At 39.4% G+C, this 23016-nt stretch overlaps 1 long non-coding RNA gene across 2 annotated transcripts; it reads right to left on the bottom strand.

Annotated features, from left to right (window-relative positions):
- Positions 1-17552: 17552 nt before the first annotated feature.
- LOC133784092 (uncharacterized) lies at positions 17553-22136 on the bottom strand. 2 transcript variants are annotated; one of them, XR_009871125.1, is made up of 5 exons: positions 21962-22136; positions 21802-21879; positions 20194-20259; positions 19032-19134; positions 17553-18826 (listed from the first exon to the last, which is right to left on the bottom strand). It is a non-coding gene; the product is annotated as an uncharacterized LOC133784092 (long non-coding RNA). The 2 variants fall into 2 exon arrangements; XR_009871126.1 differs by having other exon boundaries at positions 21802-21871.
- Between the last annotated feature and the right edge of the window lie 880 nt (positions 22137-23016).

The following is a 23016-nucleotide window of genomic DNA, read 5'->3' as shown; positions in this document are numbered from 1 at the left end:
AGGTCCGATTAGATCTATACTCCAGACTGGGAACAGCCACGGACTTTGCATCTGTTTTAGCTGATTAGGGGCTGCTTGTGGAATTTTGGAGAATCTCTGGCATTTGTCACACCTTCACACAAATTCCATCGAGTCTTCATTCATCATGGGCCAGAAGTATCCTTGCCTTAAGATCTTTTTTAATAAACTCTGCCCCCCAGCATGATCCCCACAAAAACCATCGTGGACCTCTTTCATCAATTCTTTGGTTTTCTCTTTCAAAATACACTTGAGGAGTGGCATTGAGTATCCCCTTCTATATAAGATTCCATCGACCAGGATATACCTAGCAGCCTGCCGCTGAAGGGTCCTGGCTTTGTTTATGTCCGCTGGCAACACACCCTTTGCCAAATACTCTATGTACGGTGCCATCCATGTATCCGCCGCCTGAATCACCAAAGAGGTCTCTTCTGCTCGGATGCTCGGTGTAGATATCCGTTCCACTGGCACTATGTTTAGAGTGTCAGCATCCTTGGCACTTGATAACTTGGCCAAAGCATCAGCGTTTGAATTTTGGTCGCGAGGTACTTTTTGGAGAGTGTACTTATCAAACTGCGTCAATAGATCCTTCGCTTTATCTAAGAAAGCAACCATTTTTAAGCCTCGGGCCTGATATTCTCCAATGAATTGATTGACCACTAGTTGAGAGTCACTATAGATATCAAGTGACTTTATGTGCATGCTTCTGGCTAGCCGTAATCCTACGAGCACTGCTTCATATTCGACTTCGTTGTTAGAGGCAGTGAATTCGAATCTGATCGGGCAGTGAAATCAATGCCCCTCAGGCGTTATCAAAATCACTCATGCTCCTACGTGGTGCTCATTAGAAGAACCATCTGTAAACAACTTCCAAGAAGGAGTTTGAGTTTGAAACTCAGGTTCTTCAGGCCTTTCTGGCTGCTCGCTATCTGGAAGCCCAGTGATTTCTGCGATGAAGTCTGCCAGGGCTTGTCCTTTTCTCGCTGCTCGTGGCAAGTATGAGATACCAAATTGTCCAAGTTCGACCGCCCATTTCAAAAATCTGCCTGCGGCTTCTGGCTTCTGCAGAACTTGCCATAGAGGTTGGTCGGTCAAAACTGTGATTGGGTGAGCTTGGAAGTAGGGCCGCAGCTTCTTGGAGGCTAAGATTAAGCAATAGGCTAATTTTTCAATAGGTGGATACCACAGCTCCGCTTCTATTAGCCTCTTTCTTACATAATAAACAGCCTTCTGCACACCTTCTTCTTCTCTTACTAGAATAGCACTAGCATTGTATTCTGTATTCGCCAAGTAAATGAACAAAGTTTCTTTATCAACTGGCTTTGATAGAATCAATGGCTGCGACATGTGAGTCTTTAAGGCTTGAAAGCCTGTTCACACTCCTCTATCCATTCGAATTTCTTGTTGCCTCTGAGTAGATTAAAAAATGGGACGCATTTGTCCGTCGATTTGGAAATAAATCTACTGAGAGAAGCAATTCTTCCGGTCAAGCTTTGAACATCCTTGATCTTCATTGGCGATTTCATATCGACCAGGGCCTTGATCTTCTCGGGATTGGCCTCAATTCCTCGCGATTTTACTATAAATCCCAAGAACTTCCCTAATCCTACTCCGAAGGAGCATTTGAGGGGATTCAGCTTCATCTGATATTTTTTCAAGACGTTGAAGCATTCTTGCAAGTCCCCTATATGCCCTTCTGCCTTTTTTGACTTAACCAATGTGTCATTGAAATATACTTCCATGTTTGTGCCGATCAGTTCCTTAAACATGTGGTTGACCAGTCGTTAGTAAGTCGCACCAGCATTTTTCAAACCAAAGAGCATTACATTGTAACAATAAAGCCATGTATCAGTCTGAAAGCTAGTATGATCCTCATCAGGAGGATGCATACTGATCTGATTATATCCAAAGTATGCATCCATGAATGAGAGAATCCCATGCCATGCAGTGGCATCGACTAGTTAGTCGATTCTAGGGAGTGGGAAACAATCTTTAGGGAAAGCTTTATTAAGGTCTGTGAAATCCACGCATGTTCACCACTTGCCATTCGGCTTGGGAACAAGCATGGGATTAGAGACCCATGATGGATAAAATGCTACCCTGATGAATCCATTCTCCTTTAGCTTCTCGACTTCCTCCTTTAGAGATTTTGATCTATCTTTGTCGAGAAGCCTCCTTTTCTGTTGAACTGGTGGAAAATTCTTGTCTACGTTCAGGACATGGCTAATAACCGCAGGGTCTATTCTAAGCATGTCTTTATGCGACCAGGCAAAGACTTCATGGTTTTTTCTCAAAAATTCCACCAGTACTTGCTTCGTTGTTGTCTCTAAGTTTTTATCGAATTTCACAACCCTGGTCGGATTTTCTTCATCGATTTGGACCTCCTCGATGGGTCCTATCTCTTCATCAAAATCCCCAAAGCAAGGATCTAAATCTCTGTCCTCACTTTGGGCAACGCCCTATTTGGTGATATCATCACCTGATTGGGTTTGTACATCAATTTCCATTTGCAACTCTTTTCCGACAACTTCCCTCGATACATCTTTCTTTGCCTTAGATATCGAGGCGTTGTAGCACTCCCTCGCTTCCCACTGATTTTTCAACACGCATCCTACCCCTGCGTTGGTTGGGAATTTCATTTCAAGGTGCCATATCGAGGTAACCGCTCTAGGTCAACCAAAATAGGCCTCCCAATTACAGCATTATATGCTGAAGGACAATCAACTACTATGAAAGTAGGGTGGAATGTCCTACCTATTGGTGTAGCTCCTGCCGTAACTGGGAGCCTAATCGACCAAATTGGGGCAAGCCCTTCGCCAGAAAAACCATAAATGGTTTGGTTGCATGGCTCCAGGTCCTTGATGGACAATTTCATATTTTTAAGTGAAGACTTGTATAAGATGTTGACTGAGCTTCCTATGTCAATCAACACCCTTTTAACCATCATGTTGGCGATTTGAATGTCAACGACCAGCGGATCAGATTGTGGGAATCGTACGTGCTGGGCATCGTCCTCAGAGAAGGTTATCAATTCCTCCTCTGTTCGAGCTTTCTTTGGCGCTCGATCCTCCACACTCATCATCTCGATTTCCTGGTCGTGGCACAGGGTTCGAGTGTATTGCTCCCTTGCCTTCCCACTGTCCCCTGCAAGGTGTGGACCACCACAGATGGTGAGTAACGTACCTACCACAGGAGCTGGCTGTAAAGGTGGCGAGCGTTGGCGTGCAGGCGCCTGCTCGTTGCCACCTTGAGCCTCTCGCTAAGCCCCTCCTGCAGCTCGCACATATCTCCTTAGATGTCCCTGCCTGATCAGGAACTCAATTTCGTCCTTCAACTAGTTGCACTCATTGGTGTCATGTCCATAGTCGTTGTGAAAATGACATAATGTTGCTGTATCTATCTTGGAGATATCCTTCCTTATAGGTGCGGGTCGCTTATAAGGAACATTAGAGCTGGTCACCTGGTAGACCTGTGCTTGACTTTCGACAAGGGTCGTATAGTTGGTGAATCTCGGCTCATATTTATTGCCTTTGGGGCATTTATTTTCAGAAGTTGATGGCTCATTGCCCGCCCTTTTTCCACCATTTCTGCCATTTCCGTTCCCGTTGCCATTGGGTTTATCTGACCCGTTGGCAGCCTTGGCGGGATCTTCCTTCATTGCCCTGTTCTTCATAGGCGATTTCCCCTCGTTGGCAATCTCGTCCTCGAGCTTGATGTATTGATCCGCTCGATCCAAAAACTCCTAGGTACTCTTTACCCCGTTCTTTCTTAGGCTATTCCATAGGGGAGAATGGCGTCTGACACCAGCAATTGGGCCATCATCTTTCCCTCGTCGCCCACTGTTTTGGCTCCAAATGTTGTCCACATGAAACGCTGGACATATTCCTTTAAGGGCTCTTCCTCTTTTTGGCGGATTTCCACTAGCTGGTTGGCCTCAGTGGGGTGTACGCGACCCGCATAGAATTGTCCGTAAAATTCCTTCATGAACATTTCCCAGGATACTATACTAGCATGAGGGAACTTAAAGAACCACTCCTGGGCAGTGTCAGATAGTGTAGCGGGGAAGATCCTACAGCAGGCATCATCCGACACCTTCTAAGTATCCATTTGTATCTCAAATTTGTTGACATGAGATACTGGGTCTCCGTACCCATCAAAGTTTGGTAGTGCTGGCATTTTGAATTTGTTGGGGGTTTCTACCACAGCAATCCTTTGCACAAACGGAGTGCCTCTCCTCCAGTCGTACTCTATGTGGGATGTTCGACTCCCGACCAGCTATTGTACTGCCTGGTTCAGAGCATCAATTTGTGCCTGAACCGCGTCTGGGATCACTGGGGCGACCGGTGCTGGAGGAACGTACTCATCGTACCTCTCGTAATATTCATTGAGCATGTCCCTCAAATCATCATCCCTGAGCCTCTGCTCGCTAACTCCTAGCTGATCAAAGACGTTATTTTGTCAGGGTTTCCCCCCAGCGTTATGGCTCGCCGGCCTATTTTCTCTAGGTAAGGGGTTTCTATCTCCACCTCTTTCCTCATTCCTCCGACCAACATTCCCTCTTCTAGAATTGGCTTCATTATAGTAATGGTCATCTTTAAACTATGGCCAGCTATGGCGCGATCGGCTGTTCACGCTGTTTCCTCCTCTGGCTGGCATCTTCCGAGCGTCAGGGGGAGGTTTGCGCTGGTTGTTGGGTCCCCGTGCATTATTATGTCGTGGGGGGCCCCTGACTAAAGATCCTGACTCGTTGTGCCTTCTGTTGGCAGAAGGACACTGCCCCCTGCTCAGTGGATTTGGCTCTTCGTCCCCTGGGCATCTATGGCTGTAGGGCGGCTGCCTGGCCCTATTCTGCCTCTAGCGCTGGGGATTGCCACGACCAGCTTGAGATGGCAGCTGCTGTTCAGGATCCTGAATTGGGACATCATCCTAAGCCATAGGTGGCTGCTCCGGCCTTTGAGGGCTTGCTGGCTGGAGCAGAGGAATTGGATTGGGAGCCCGCTGAGGTGGCGCACTCGATGGCTGATCCGGTTGAGAGGTCGGTGCAACCTGTCCTCGAGCCAATTGAATGGCTACTTCAAGAGCAGTCGATGCATCCCTCTGCTGACGGTCCATGTCCGCCTGCCGCTCATTCAGCTCCTGGCGCTGACGCTCAATCTCCCTTTGATGTAGGGCCAAGGTATCCGCTAGATTCTCCTGATTGGCCAACTCGTCCTGCAACACCCCCAGTGTTTCCCTCAACGTCTCTGAATCTAATTCCTCCTCTTTGAATTCCAAATGTGGTTCATTCTTAGCCACATTTGGAGGAGGAGGTTGAGATGGTGCAGCGCCAGCGGTCTGTCCAGCTCTCTTGGATGTCTTCGCCATTTGATTTTCTAAAAGCTTCTTAATCAAACTCTCAATGAAAGCACCAGAATGTTGACCCTTGATTTGGCCAACGACACGGAGTCAAAATCACGAAAAAGAAATAAGAAAGCAATCAAGAATGGAATCAAATGGTAAGAAATGACACAAATGATTTATAGTGATTCGACCCCAACTATCTGGTAACAACCTACATCCACTTCATGTTATTATTGATGTTGAATCTCAATGTCGTGATCAAATAACTAGGGTTCTTGAGTTTCACAAGCCTTAGGAGAATTACAACGTTTTCGGTGGATAATAACACTTACGCGCTCTTTCTAAGAGTATTCAGAAAAAAGGTTCTAAAGTCCGTTCCTTGAGCCCTCTCATGCATATTTATAGGCTCAAGGGGGGGGGGGGGGGGGGGGGGGGGTTACATGGGCCAATGGGCCTTAATTCTCCTTAATATCAGCGTATTAAGGCAATAAAAAGAATATAATAAATGTAGCTATTACAAGATTACATATCTTTAAAAGAAATAACCCGAAGCATACGACCAGTCTGGTCGCATCTAATCGTGATATCTAACGAATCAATAAGGAGCTGGTTAATAGTCGAATAACACCTCTTCACTTTGACGCTGCCACGTGCCAACCACGTGTAATAAATTCTTGCCACATCATCAACAACCATTTTTGGGTAAACATAGCTATTCTGAAGAAGAAAAAAAATTAACATCCATTTGCCAAATCTCATAATCCATGCAAGCACCTATGGATAAGAGTATGCGGATAGATTTGAGCATGGCCACGGGTGAAAAAGTTTCTTCATAATCAACTCCTTCTTTATGGGTGTAGACTTTTGCTACTAGCCTTGCTTTGAAAGTCTCTGCTTTCCCATCTGCTCCTCTCTTCTTCTTGAATATCTATTTGCAACCAATAGGTTTCACATTTTCAGGTGGATCTTCAAGATTCCAAACAGTATTGGAATACATCGACTCCATTTCGAGGTTCATGTCGTTTAGCCATTTTTTCTCTGTCATAATCTTCCACTGCATCTCTATATGTCAATGGATCATCTTTGTTACTGTCAGACACAAGCATCTAAACTTCATCTTCATAGTGTATTGGTTGTTTACCAACCCTCCCACTACGACGAAGCTCTCTATTGTTCTGACTAGGACTAGCGATATCCTCTATTCGTTTTTCATTTGTCACTGGTGGTGATTGGTCTCGTTTACTTGAGACCCTTTCCTCAAGTGCGACTTTACTTTCAGGTTTGTGGTTATTTATATAGTCATGCTCCATAAAAGTAGCATTTGTAGATACAAATGTTTTGTTATCTTTAGGACTATAAAATATACCACTTTTTTTTCTTTTGAATATCCTACAAACATGCACACTTCAGTGCGTGATTCCAACTTTCCAGTCTTTCCTTTAAGCACGTGTGCAAGACAACCCCATATATGGAAATGGCGTAAACTAGGTTTAGTACCATTCCATAATTCCAATGGTGTTTTCTGAATAGACTTGGATGGAACAACATTGAGTATGTATAGAGCACATTTTATTGCATAACCCCAGAATGTCAAAGGCAATGATGAGAAACTAATCGTCAATCTAACCATATCAAATAAGGTTCTATTCTGCCTTTTTGAAACATCATTTTGTTGTGGCATTCCAAGTTTAGTGAGTTGGGATTGAATTCCATGCTCACGCAAATGTTCCTCAAATTCATAATCTAAGTACTCTCCACCTCGATCTGATCGAAGTAATTTTAGTGATTTACCTAATTGCTTTTCGGCTTCTGCTCGAAATTCTTTTAACTTATCATAGGTTTCAAATTTCCTTTGCATCAAGTATAGGTGACCATATCTTGAATAATCGTCAATGAAAGTGACAAAATATTCATAGCCTCCTCTAGCTTGGACATTTTGTGGACCACAAACATATGTATGTATAAGTTGAAGTGGTTCTGTGGCTCTTGAACCTTTAGCAGAGAAAGGTCTCTTGGTCATTTTTCCTTCTAGGCAGGATTCACAGACTGGGAGAGAACCAATAGAAAGTTCTCTTAAAGGACCATCATTTGTTAGTCTGTTAATTCTGTCTAGACCAATATGTCCCAATCTCAAATGCCACAGATATGTTTCACTATCGAAATCTATCTTTTGTCTTTAAATAGATCTGGGATTTGCATTTTAAATAATTCAGAATTATAAATATGCTCAACGTTGGACTCTAACTTGTAAAGTCCACTTTCAGACTTTGCAAAACAAATATCAAAATCATATTTCAAAATAACAATCGAATTATTATTAAAGGAAATATTAAAACCTTGTTCATGTACTTTTGATAAGGAAATAAAATTTCTAGTAAATCTAGGAATAAAATAAAAATTGCCCAACACAATAAATTTATTATTATAAAAAACTAGGTGAGCATTTCCAATTTCAGCTGCCGAGATCTCTTGTCCACTTCCAACTTTCATGTCACCTCTCCGCGAGTGAGCTTCCTCGAAGTACTAAGACTCTGCAAAGAAAAATAAACATGATTAGTTGCTCTGGAATCAACTATCCAAGATGAAAAATCACCTTCCACTAAACAAGATTCTAAAACAAGCAAATCAAATTTACCATTCTTTTTGTCTTTAAGTTCAGCCAGGAACTTAGGACAATTCCTTTTCCAATGACCGTCAACTCCACAATGAAAGCATGAACCTTTTGGTGCCTTATTTAAGGAGTTCTTTGTAGAATTATTATTCTTGGAAGACTTGTTGGTCTTCTCTAGTTGTTTGTCCTTTCCTTGGCCACCCTTCCTTTTCTTCAAATTACCATTTGCAGTGGAAGGCTTGGATTTAGCAACATTTTCCTCCTCAACCTTGGTGGAACTTTTGTTTAAAGACTCAAAAGTTTGGAACTCATTCAGCGGCTGGGTCATAATGTACTCCAACTTGTTCATAACATAGTTGGTAGTGAATGCCGCAAAAGCTGGTGTGAGAGATTCAAGTATCACACTTACTTGATTTCTCTCATCAATGGTCGCACCATGTATTTCTGCATCGTGCAATATGTTGATCATGCCTAGGACATGTTCTCTGACAGAAATATTTTTCTTCATTTTCATATTCATGAAGCTTCTAGTAGCATCATGTCTGCACTTATCAGATTGTTGACCAAACATGCCTTGTAGAGATTCCCAAATCTCATAAGTTGTTTCAACAATTTCAAACTTCTTTCTGAGCACATCCCTCATACGAGCAAGCATATAACATTTGGCCTTATTATTAGATAAGATCCAATTGTCATACTTTTCTCTAGTAGTTTTGGCAAGAGTGAGACCAGGAACCTCAGGACATTCCTCATTAAGGACAACATGTGGTTTTCACATATCAAAATAATGTTCATGTTTGATTTCCATTTCATGTAGTTATCACCAGTCAATTTCTCATTAGCAAGTAAAACAGTTACTGGGTTTGGATTGGACATATTGCTGAAAAATTAAATAAATAAAATATAATGAACTAATTCATATAATAAATATCAGTTTATATTTGGAATAATAAATATGATGAATGAATGCAACACATAAAATAACACACAAAAATAGTTACTAGTCCACGATAGATTAATTTGAAAATTAATGGATCGCCTTAGGGTAGGTCAAACTATTCACAAATTAATCTTGAGACAAGATCTCAACTCCATAAGTGAAAACTTAAAAACTCCTTTTTCTTTTTTGACTTATGAATTACAGTTAGTTTGGTCAAGATGCACTAGTCATGCTCGAAAGCCTAGATACATCTTCGAAGTGTAACCCATTATTTTTTTATTAATGACTTAACTCAAAAGTGTGTCTTAGGGTCAGTCAAACTTGAAATACATCGCTAATCTTATTCTCTTATGAGAAGTCAACCATAAGATAAAATAAACATATTCGAAAGCCTTTCCTTAGGGAGGCCGCAAACGGAGGCGACACGAGGCCCTTCCTATGTCTTTCGGTGTTTAACCAATAATGGAGACCATGAGACTTATTGTCATAATTCCCTCTCCCAATCACTATTATTAAAAAAATGTGTATTTCTGAAAGCCAATATTTTTTAATTTGTAAAACTAATTAAATTAATTTTACCAAATGATATTCTAATAAATACTAACTCAGTTATGCAAAATAAATAATCGTGCCCTAGATTTTATTTTTCCTTTTTAAATAGAATACCATTTTATTTAACAAAACAATTTTATTAAATAAGAAAATAAACAACTTTAAATTATTTTTACCATCTTAACTAATTAAGACTAAATTAATTATATGAGTTATCAAATAAAAATATATAATCAATCCTAAGCATGTTTCTAAAAAAATGCATGCTTAATATGTACTATGTGGGTAATACGTATGGCATGTTATTGTTAGGAACGAGTTTCCTAATACGCAGTGGAATTGTGTGATGGGTTGGCCCAGTGTACAACAAAAATTTTGTAACATATTTAAACTACTTTTAAATATGTGAATCCAGTAATATACATACATTAATCATAAACAAGAAAATAATAAAGAGCATACCTCTTGATGCCTATCAAGTGTCATTGCTATCTTTTCATAAAATAAATGATCTTCCTATCCAAGCTTCTCCCAGGTACTCACACCATGATCTTCCACAGCGTTCTCTACACCTCAAGAAGTGTGTGGGAACTTAGAGAATAAAGGATGGTATATTTCTTATTCAACTTGATGTACTCAACACATGAGATCAAGATAATAGGCCGGAGATTGGTTCTGTATCTTTTTAGGGAGAGATAGAAAGTATCGTTCTTTTCTTAGAGCGAATAATTGAGTATATTTGTTATTGTAACACCCTACTGCCTTAGAGCCGTTACTAAGTGAATTTAAAATGTGCAATTAACTCGCTAATCGAGGTTTTAGGTTAAAAGTGTAGCTAATCCGTAATAAAAGTCATACAATTTGAAAATATCATCATTCATTAAAAATTATAAAGCGATATACATTTGGGATCCCAAAATACTGTTTAGAAATATTTACAAGTCAAAAATATAATTAAAATGCGACTAAACGACAAAATTAGGTCTAGTACAAACATCTCCCAAAAATACTCCTCGCCGTGGCAGCCAGGCAAGCCAAACATGTACGCATCGCTTCACGCTCTCCGTACTCATGGCTTGTCGACTTTCCCCTTGCCCTTACCTGCACCATAGAGCACCCGTGAGCCAAATCTCAGTAAGAAAACTCCACACAAGCAAGTAACATATGCATAACCATCAATTAACACATAACAAAACTGCCAACAGGCTAAACATATAACGGTCAAGTCATCCCAGGCGTTTTACCAGGCCCTGGGTTCGCAGTCTTCACCGTGAGGATATCCCAGGTATCCTATAGGGGTCTCACCTTGGAAACTCACACTTCGCATGTTTAACGCTACTCTCGGCCCCTTGCTATACTCGTCCTTGCCGTTCTTGGCCTTCACCGTTCTCGGCCTTCGCCGTTCATTCACATATATGCACATATAGCATAATTAAACAAATACTTAAACACATATAAACATATTCAATGGGGCTACGCCCTGCAATACAATCATATAGGGTTGTGCCCTGCAACACAATCTATAGGGCCTCGCCCTGCTCTATGGGTACAACAGTTTTCTTACCGTCCCGAGCTTTCCAAGAACCGATGTCCCGAGCACAGTCCTCTAGTCCGAGCCTCGCTGAAAACCTAGTCACAACGTATCAATAGCATCCATCCATCAAGTTCTAATCCAATAAATAACTTCAGGTTACCATTCTTGTTTCCGGAATGTTGGATTCTATCAATCTTGGTGAGAAAATCCATTTCGAACCTTAACAATTGGGTTCCCAAGCCAAAAACCCACAGAACAGCCAACACTTTGAACTAAGGTCGCGGCCTAACCCCTAAAGGGCCGCGGCATGCTTCAAAACAGAGGCAAAATGCCTCCCTGGAAGGAGACACGGGCCATGGCATGCTTAGCCTAGCGCCGCGTTGCGCCTCAAGAATGTTGTCGATAAATACTATCACAAACTTGTCCAAGTAGTCCTTGAAAACCCTATTCATCATGTCTATAAAAGCTGCTGGGGCATTGGTTAATCCAAAGGACATAACTAAGAATTCATAGTGTCCATACCTCATGCGAAAAGCGGTCTTTGGTATGTCCTCTTCTTTGATCCTTAACTGATGGTAACCTGACCAGAGATCAATCTTGGAAAACATTGTCTTTCCCTACAGCTGGTCAAACAAATCGTCAATCCATGGTAATGGGTACTTATTCTTAATGGTCAACTTTTTTAGCTCCCTGTAGTCAATACACATCCTAAGAGATCCATCCTTCTTCTTGACAAACAACACTGGAGCATCCCATGGCAAGAAACTCGATCTGATGAACCCCAAATCCAATAACTCCTTCAACTGAATCTTCAACTCCTTTAACTCTACCGGAGCTATTCTGTAAGGTGTCCTAGATACTGGCTCTGCCCCTGGTGCCAACTCTTTAACAAACTGAATCTCCCGCTGCGGCGAAAACCATGGCAGGTCTGCTGGAAATAAGTCTGGAAACTCACATACCAATCTGGTCTCATCTGGTCCAACCGACACAACCCTAGAGGTATCCACAATATTTGCTAGGAATCTTATGCAACCTTCCTACATCATGTCTCTAGTCTTCAGTGCTGAAATCATTGGTACCCACAGTCCACTAACTGTCCCCACAAACACAAAGGGTACCTCCCCTTCTGGTTCAAAAGTCACCATCTCGCACTTGCAGTCAATCGTTGCCCCATACTTCAATAACCAATACATTCCTAGGATCATATCAAAGGCATCCATCACTAGCTCAATCAGATCTACAAACAACTCCCTACCATCTATCTCTACTGGCAATGCTCTAATCCATCTCCTAGAGACTACCAGTTCCTTAGTCGGCAACAAAGTCTGAAAACCCCTAGCATATAAAATACTAAGTCTACACAGCTGATCTATCACTCTAGTAGACACAAACGAATGGGTAGCTCCCAAGTCAATCAATGCAGTATAAGAAGAACCAGCACTAGAAATCTGACCTGTCACAACCGAGGGGCTAGCCTCCGCCTCAGTCTATGTCAAGGTGAACACTCTGGCAAAAGCGAGACTGTCGCCCTGCTTTGGCTCCTCTTTCATGACTTGTGGGCAGTCCTTCTTCAAATGATTTGCACTCCCACAGACAAAGCAAGCCCTGATTCTGCACTCTCCCTGATGTCGTCGTCTGCATCGAGGACACACGGGAAAACTCTTCCAGTTGTCACCTCTGCCCTGATGGCCGCTAAAAGCACCTTGTGCCCTCCTAACCGAGCTAGGAGGAACAAAAGAGTTTGGCGCCTTTCTCTTATGTTCACTGGGGCCACTGCCTCGACTGGATCCGGTAAAAGGAGGCACCGTCCTCCTGGCATCGTGCCTAACAATGCTCTCTGTCCATAATTGATCCTCGGCTCCCTCAGCTGTAAGGGCCTTGTCCACTACCTGGGCATATGTAGTAGTCTTTGGATCCAAAGTAATCTTCACATCACAGGCAATCATAACATTCAACCCCCATACAAACCTACCCCTTCTTGTTGCATCAGTCGGCACCAAATCCAGCGCAAACTTCATCAACCGGTCAAATCTTAGAGCATACTCAGTAACTGTCAACCGGTTCTGAGTCAGGTTGATGAACTCATCAACCTTCGCAGCTCGGACTGCAACATTGTAATATTTCTCATTGAAGATGTTTCTGAACTCTTCCGAAGTCATAACTACCACATTCCTCCTCTGAATCACTACATCCCACCAGATGCAAGCATATTTTCTGAACATGTAGTTGGTACAAGCTACCCTCTCATTCCCTACCACCCTCATAAAATCCAGGATGGAGGAAATCATATTCACCCACTGCGTTGCCCGCGGTGGGTCTGGTCCACCCTCGAAGGTGGGAAGACGCTGCTTCCTGAACCTCTCATACAAAGGTTCCCACCTGTTCTCCATAACAGGCTGAACCGGCACTGGCGCCACATCCTGCTGAATTGACAACCCAGTGGCCTTAGGAGGGGCCTGCTGCCTCAACTGTCGAAGTTCTTCCTCAGTTCGTTGTAGTCTCGCTTCCATTATATGCCTGCAAACATCTGTTGCCAATTTTGTGGGGCAGGTGGAGGGTCCTGATCCTGGTTGTCATCCTTGGCCCTACTACCGCATAGTCTCGATGATTGTCGAGGCATCTCAATTATATGCCTGCAATCAACGACGCCGCTCATCAGGCATGATAACAACATCCAAAACCACCTCCCAATTCACGTCAGCCAACCATAACAGCAATCCACATAACATACAAATAGCATATAACACTCAACGGGCCATGCCTTGGCATCATGCATATGTTAACTCATTCATCATGCTCTATATAGAATAAGCAGGTAAACAGGGCAGCTAAGAACATATTCAAGCATATAATTCATTCATTACCAACCAACCCTCAGTCGAGCTTGTCTCTAACAGCGAGTGTACATGTTCGGTCAATCTCCAGGAACCATAAACCTTGGCTCGCTCTGATACCAAGTTGCAATGCCCTACTACCTTATATATGTTACTAAGTGAATTTAAAATGTGTAATTAACTCGCTAATCGAGATTTTAGGTTAAAAGTGTAGCTAATCCGTAATAAAAGTCATACAATTTGAAAATATCATCAGTCATTAAAAATTATAAAGCGATATACTTTTAGGATCCCAAAATACTGTTTAGAAATATTTACAACTCAAAAATATAATCAAAAGTTGACTAAATGACAAAATTAGGTTCAGTACAAACATCTCCCAAAAATACCCCTCGCCGTGGCAGCCACGCAGGCCAAACATGTACGCGTCGCTTCACGCTCTCCGTACTCATGGCTAGTCGACTTTCCCCTTGCCCTTACCTGCACCATAGAGCACCCGTGAGCTGAAGCCCAACAAGAAAACTCCACACAAGAAAGTAACATATGCATAACCATCAATTAACACATAACAAAACCGCCAACAGGCTAAACACATAACGGCCATGCCGTCCCAGGCGCTTTACCAGGCCCTGGGTTCGCGGTCTTCACCGTGAGGATATCCATGGTATCCTATAGGGGTCTCACCCTGGCAACTCGCACTCCGCGTGCCTAACGTTGCTCCCAGCCTCTTGTCGTTCTCGGCCTTCGTCGTTCATTCACATATATGCACATATAGCATAATTAAACAAATACTTATACACATATAAACATATTCAATGGGGCTACGCCCTGCAATACAATCATATAGGGTCGTACCCTGCAACACAATCTATAGGGCCTCGCCCTGCTCTACGGGTATAATAGTTTTCTTACCTGCGTCCTGAGCTTTCCAAGCACCGATGTCCCGAGCACAGTCCCCTAGTCCGAGCCTCGCTGAAAACCTAGTCACAACGTATCAATAACATCCATCCATCAAATTCTAATCCAATAAATAACTTCGGGTTACCATTCTAGTTCTTGGAATCTTGGATTCTATCAATTCGGGTGATAAAATCCATCCCAAGCCTTAAAAATTGGGTTCCCAAGCCAAAAACCCACAGAACAGCCAACACTTTGAACTAAGGCCACGACCCAACCCCTAAAGGGTCGCGGCATGCCTCAAAACAGAGGCAAAATGCCTCCCTGGAATGAGACACGGGCCGTAGCATGCTTAGCCCAGCGCTGCGGCACGCCTCAAGAACAGAGGCCTTCCCAGGCCTCATGCACACATGGGCCGCAGCATGCCCCTTCAAGGGCCGCAGCTCGGTCTGCAAACCCAGAAAACTAGCTTTTCTCTCAAGTTCTTCCCCGAGCTTAATCCCATTTTTCACACCCAAACTTCAACCAACCCCAGAACTAAGCCCATAATTCATATCCATATAGCCTAAACATCCTAACAACCTCATAAACCAACTCCTACACCCATCAAACATTCAAAGCCAATCTTGGAAATCAATTCATGCATGCCTAACTTCTAGATATCAAAAATAGCAGAAATTTCAGCTTGTTCATCAAGTTTAAAATCTTACCTTTGAGGTTGATTAAATCTCTTAATTAATCCCCTAATTTCCATGCTTCTAGCCCCCAAAGTTCCAGCTTTGAATCCTTCCTTGACCTCAAAGAAGATCAGCTATTCTTCCTCTTCTTTTCTTAGCTTTTCCTTTCCTCTAGAGCTTCCAAAAGATGATTTCAGTATATGCCTTGGTGAAGAAAACGTGAAGGACTTTACCCCTCCCAGTTCTAGCTATCCTTAAAGCCAAATTCCCTTTTTGCCCCTTAAACCTATCCTTAACCCTTAAGTAATCCCAAGGGCAATTTAGTCATTTACCAAATCCTGTTAAGTCCCCGAGTATTCCTATAAATCCCCATTTAATCCCAACATATCTCAGACATTACTAAATTACTACCCGCTACTCAATAATTCCTGAACACATATAATATTCCCAAAATACCCCTAAGCTCCTCCCGAGCCGGGTATTTGACCCCGTTGTGACTTTCTAGCTAAACTGCTCCCTAGGATTGTCTCGGATCGTGCATCTCAAATATATCACCACTCACACATAGTGTCAATCACAATAATCACAAAATATTGCATTTATGCCCTCAACGGGCTAAAGAATCCTACAGCCTTATACCAAGTTACTTGTACATGTTGCAAAAGAGCAACCCTAGAACAATAGTGGACATCAAAACTGAAGAAGGCAACAATTTTTTAATTTTGTTCATGGATTTGAATGCATCATTGAGAGGTTGAGAAAAATGCAAACCAATCATAGTTGTTGATGGCACTTTCTTGAAGGCTGCATATGGCAAAACATTTCTTTCAGCTAGTACACATGATGCTGGAGGTAAAATCTTTCCACTTGCCTTCTATATAGCAGATTCTGAGAATGAAAAATCATGGAAGTGGTTTTTTACAAAATTAAGGGAAACCTATGGTGTTAGAGTGGACCAATGCCTAATGTCTGATCGACATGAAATCATCATCAAAGAAACCAAAAAAATATATCCAGAGATAACCCATGGTTACTGCATGTTCCATTTGGTAAGCAACCTGAAAACATCATACAAGAAACATGCAAAAAAATATAAGGAACCCTTCTTTGGAGCAGCAACAAAATACATTGAAAAAAAATCGAGTATTACATGAAGGAGATAGACAACTTGGATAAATGGATTATTCCATATTTGGAGAAAATTGGATATGATAAATGGTCAAGATTCCACTCCAAAAACAACAGGTACTCAACAATGACTTCAGATATTGTTGAATCACTTATCTCAGTCAATTTGGCAGCTAGAGAGGTACCAGTAACAACACTTTTGGAGTGCTTGCGTAGATTACTCCAAGAGTGGACATACACAAACAGGAAAATTGCACAAAAAACAATGACAAGATTGACACCATATGCGGAGGAGAAACTCACACGAAACTACATATACTTCTTGAGACTAACTGTAAGTGTTTTTTTACAAAATATTGCATATTACTGTCAGTTTTCTTTTCGTTGTTGTAGCCTAGTTCTGCTTTAAAAGAAACATAACGTAGTTTTTATCTTATTGAATGGATTGTAAACCTCAAAGATCGAACATGCACATGTAATAGATTCCAAAAGGATGAGATGCCGTGTGGTCATGCTCTTGCTGTGATGAAGGAGATGAACATAGACCCTTACAATTGTTGTTCACATTACTACACAACAAAAACATGCTTGGAAACATATGAAGCAACAGTATACCCAGTAGGAAACCAACGCACGTGGGACATACCAAACTATATCAAGGACATCATAGTATTACCTCCATTTGAAAGTGTCAAAGTTGGAAGACCAACAAAAAAAGAATCAGAGCTGCATGGGAAACCAAAAGGCAAAACAAGTACAGCATATGTGGCCAAAGAGGTCATAATAGGAAAACTTGCCGAAACCGACCCTCAAGAATCTGAAAACAACAATACAACAACAACAACAAATTTACTCAAATAATTTGATTTTTTTTAAAAAAAAATATATATATACACTGAATCAATTTTTTTTTTATTTTTTTTAACACCAAACACTTGAGCAGAAATTCAACAATTCTTGTTGAGAATCTGGTTTTTATATAAAAATGAATTATGTTATTATTTGGTTAGAACAACTTGTTTTTACTTAATATATCTCATAATTGTTGATAGCTAGTTGTACTTTTTGAATATTACACGTGTTAAATTGGTTGGAGCATAAATATTTGTGTCATGATGTGGCATTGCTATTGCCTTGTTGTACGATAGTTGTTGCATTTTCTTATTTTCTTAATCGAATCTATTGTGTTGTTTTGGCATTGACCTAATAGTGGAAAAACTAAAACATCATACAAAAACTATAAATTTACAACTGCAAAGATCTTAAATTATAGACAAAATTTTAGCAAAAAAAAGCTCAAAGTTAATACGTATTGAATAAAAGGATGACAATAATCCAAATTCATGGCATAACAAAAAACATAAACAAAAAAATAAAAATAAATAACGTCTATAGTAGTAAATCCATAAAGGCATGTCAATAGTTAGTCTTATGTTGCATTGTTGTTCTTATACCCTTGATTACTGAAATATGCATTATAAGTTTGCCATCTTCAAAACATTCCCCTAGCCTTAACCCTTGATTGGAACTTCAATATCACTTTCAACATTTTCTACTTGCTTCATCATGGCATATCAATAGAACAAGACAGCAAGCCTAGACCTGTGATCTTCAACAGAAAAATCTGTTGATTGAATGACCTTCCCATCGAAAAAGTACTCATCAAACAATGTTACAAAAACACCATAATCACTAAAAAACAACAGCAAAACAACAAATTATTACTAAAAAACAAAACACAAAAACAACAAAAAAACTTAAACCATTAAAAAAATTAATATATACTTACATATCCTCTTGTTCTGGCAATCCATCAACCTTAACAACATTAAAAGGAGCCTTAGGATCTTTGGAACTTGGATTTGGATCATTCCTAACCTTATAAAAATCTAGTAACTCAAAGAACAAAGGCAACAAAACAACATATGCCTCACAAGCCTTCATAGCTGGAATCTCATACCGACCACTCCTCAAGGAGTTATACATGTAAATACACCGCTCCTTAATGCTTAAACGACCAAGAATCAAATGTTCTTTAGCTTTCATATGGATGGGAAAAAACACATGATCAACAAGAAAGCATGAGGTTCCACACATAAGTCTTTTACCTTTAATAAACTCAGCAATATCATGCTTAAGAGTAACAATAGAAACATCCTTATCCTTCTGCAGAAAGTTCTGATATAAAAATGATATGCTTCCATCAAAAAAGCAATCAGTAGTTGTGAAAGAGACCTAAGGAGACATTGCATACTTGCCTTTCTTTCTAGGATAGTAGAAGATTATATCCATATGCTGCAAAAAAAATTGAAAACAGACAATTATTGTAACGACCCAGATTTTCAAGACTCGATAAAGCAGAAATATAAATGTTTTCATTTAACATAATGTCTCAAAAACTCGTATAAAAAATCTTTTTAAAAAGTCGTATGGCCATATTTAACATTTACTTACGACATATTTTATAAAGAGTAGAGTGAGCCTAGTTTAGGAAAATTACACAACATTTCCAAAATAAAACGGCTTCCCCAAAAGGTCGGTCCACATGTACATTTGCAAGGTAGACTCCAGCGCTCACTGCTCTGCCTTGCCCTTGCACTTACCTACAACATGAAATAACTAGGTAAGCGAAAACACTTAGTAAGTTCAACCTTAAAACAAAGCATGTAGAGAATCAGGGTTCCGGATCAATCGGGACCCTATACAATCAATTTCAAGAACGCAAAAGTGTCCTGGAAAACTTATGGTCATGCCTGATAACCAATGATAATTTATTTCCTATAAACAGATAAAAACCTGCACTCAAAAAATCCCAGAACAATCAGATATATTATATCGCAACTAATTCTTATCAACAATTATATCCCTGCACTCAAAAAATCCCAGAGCAAGCAGATTTATTATTTCACAACTATATCTTATCAACAAATATATCCCTGCACTCAGAAAATCTCAGAGCAAGCAGATATATCATATCACAATATAATTTGAGACCAACGCTCGACAATTTCCAACAATTCAAGCGTAACGCGCCCTCCAACATAATTGCTAATATGTAAGAGAGAACCGAGTCTCAACACTAAGATCTAGCCAATAAATATCTCCATCAAGGGTAACTATTGCGTTACCTAGGGCATCACTACTTATCCAAGAGTGAAATCGAATTTACACGGTTTTACAGAGACTTCTATGCTAATCAGTGGTGCTGGTGAGCAGTTTCCCCTAGGGTGTTCAGCCTCACTAAATCTGGCAACCCCTAGTATCTATAGGCACTCTCACTAAATGGCCAATATTCACGGCTGCTATCCAGGAATAACTTATCAGAGCACTTGCTCGGGTTCTAACAGCTCACTGATTAAGTAAACATGAGGGCCCCTAGGTCCAATTTATTTTGGCTCCCCTAGGTTTAACCAGCTAATCCTCACCTCTTGGCCACTCATTGCGGTAATGAGCTGGACATAATAAAATCAAGCAGCTTGATGGGGATCAGCCATCTAGGATATGACAGATATCTACCGTTCATATTTTCTAACTCAGCACCCACTAGACTAACGTCTCTAAGCAATTTTCTATGACAGTGTATATATGTGCATGTATCCCTATACTAACATACAATACAATAGTCATTTCATGTTGCAGCCACACAATATAAGTTGACTTACTTGGAGTCCTTAGCACTCAGTAGGTTTTCACCCTCCAACGTTCAGTCCAGTTACGCTTAGCCAATACTGTAGTTATCCATATAGTATACTCGAATTAATTATGGCACATAATTCATTAATATTATTTTGGGTAGTTTTGTCATTTTCAAAATCATTTGTAAGGATTTATGATCCTTATTTGGTTTTAAACCCATTAAGGAAATTCATACAAAAATATTTGAGACTACACTAAAAGTCTCGGGGAGACCTATCCTAAGGTCTCGATACCAAGGCTCGGGTATCACAATGGTATTTTCCCACAATTCGCTAAAAATCTTATTCTTTCAAGGTATCGCTATTAACTCGGACTTTCAACAAGTCGGTTAAAATATGTAAGATTTTAGCCGGTATTATATCCAGAAAATACTAATAAATTCCTTAATTATTTTTAAAGAAAATAAACTCTTAATTTCCCTTTTATTTTTCTTAAGGTTTTAATCTCTAAAAACTGTTTTAAGAAAATTGCCTAATTTGACTTAATTAGGAAAACCATTAAAAATTTCCCTTCTTGACTAGTTAATTTTCAAAAATCAATTAATCAATTTTAATTACTAGAAAAATAATTCACTTAATTATTTTATCAAAATATAGGGTTTTAAACCCTCTTTTAATTTATTAACTATTAATAAATTAAATCTCTTATTTTTAAAAAGAATAAAAATTCTTTAATAAAAATAATTCACACTAAACTCAAAGTGGTAATTTTAGTGAAAATATGTTTTCAAGACTTACCAAGTTTATATCTTGAAATAAGCAAAATTTTACTTTTTACCTTATGTTCCAAAATCTCATTTTTACACTAAGTGTGAAAAACTTATTTTTCACATTTTTAACTACATACTTCGTTAGTTCATAACATGAAATTTACTAACCCAATTATTACTAAAATTTCCCAATTCCATTTTTGGTATGCCATTTAGGTCTTTGTAAAATCTTAGGTCAAAATGAGCATTTTTTATTGGTGAAATCATTTTCCAACAATGAGGTAAAAATAACCTTATTTTCAAGTCCTTATTTTTTCCAAACTTTGACAGTTAATAACTTTCAAACCGTTCAATATTTTCTTACCAAATTTTACAATGGAATACTAGGTTATGCCAACAATATTTCCACAAAATTTTAGAAAAACTGGGTTCACTTGCCCTATCAGTGGCTGTCTAAACTTGGTTCCGAAAATAAGAATACGAAAAAACAGTTTTTTACCTAAACTTTGAAATAGCATAACTTACTCATTTCTAAACAATTTTGAGTGTTTCAAAAGCTCAATTTTATGTACTCAATCTCAACAACATCACAGTATAATTTAATTTTACAAAATCAATATACAGTGGCTGCTTGACCCCTTGGAAGTCACAGCTCAAACCATGTTTTGTTTTAGGGTTTCCCACAAAACCCTTGGGGGTTTTGGTTCCTATTTTCAAAAATCAATACACAAGCATCATAAAAATTATAAAACAACTACCATAACCTTATTACATCACCAATAAGAAACTTTAAGAATTAAATATACTAAATAATGCTTAAAACTAAAAATCCTACAACAAAAATCATCAAAAGTAAACTTTTTACCTCTTGTTGTTCTTGCTTAAGGTTTGGACCTTCCTATTAGTTTTGGCTCCTTCAAAACCTTTCAAAAATCCTAACCAACTTCCCCCAAAAACATAGTTAATTATCTATTTGAAACTCTATGATTGAAACTTTACAAAAGTCTAGATTAATAAAACTTTACCTTAGGGAAAACCCTTCCTAGACCAAGACTTAGCTTCCATGTTTCCTTGGTGTTCTTGGGGTTGAAAATGGAGAGAATACTTGAGAGAGTCTTCAAAAATCATATGAGAGTGAATGGGAGAGAGGTGTGGTCAGTTTGGGGTATAGAATGGCTCACAAAACTCTTCAAAATATCACAAAACACTTAGGGGGTCACAAAACACGGTGTTTGGTATGAGGTTTGTGTTTGGGGGAGTAGAGTTAAAGGGGGTTTAGATTAAGGGAATGTGAAACTCAAGTGTTTAAAGGGATTAAGATTACCCTCAAATCAAGTTAAAAAATTGGACCCATTTTGAAACACAAACCCCCAAGCCATTAAAAATAAATTTACCAAACATGGGTTAGATTTTACATTCTCATTCCCACCAAACCAAACCCCCATACCAAACACCCCCTAAGTGCTTTTCTACCCACTTGCCCACTTGACTTCTTAATTTAATGGGATTTAAACTTAATTAATTTTTTGGTTCATATCATTTTTAACACCCCACATGGCCAGCCACCTATCCTAAAATACCAATTTATAATTTTTTTTTTATAATGGTGAATAATTAATTCTTGAGAAGAAAAGTCCAAATTGACTTTCTATACATTTTTCACTCTTATTAAGTTTTAATCACAAAACTTAACACTAAATAATTAAATTAAATGTCTCTCACATTTAATCTAATTAATCACACAAACAAATTTAACCTAAGGTCCATTCATGAAATAAAATTCTCCATTTCGGTAAAATTAGGCATTTAACACAAAATGCCCTAAAATTTCCATTTTTCTGTAGGTTTATTATTTTTTACCAAAATTTAATTTTTATGATTGTATTTTATGCTCAAAATATATTTGCCATAGCTTTTCATTTTATTTTCTGAGATTTTTACCCGATCAGGGTTTTTGTGTCGGTCCAGGACCGAAAGTCTTATCTTTGACTTTTAAATCACAAAATTCATAATTTGGATAGCAATAACTCATGGAATAATTTCCAAAAAATATATAATATTATTTAAAATAATATTCTTA

The sequence above is a fragment of the Humulus lupulus genome, chromosome 6 (assembly GCF_963169125.1).
Source record: "Humulus lupulus chromosome 6, drHumLupu1.1, whole genome shotgun sequence".
In the NCBI taxonomy this organism is placed as follows: Eukaryota; Viridiplantae; Streptophyta; class Magnoliopsida; order Rosales; family Cannabaceae; genus Humulus; species Humulus lupulus.
Note: the sequence above shows the minus strand (reverse complement) of the source record. Positions and strands in the feature narration are given on the sequence as shown.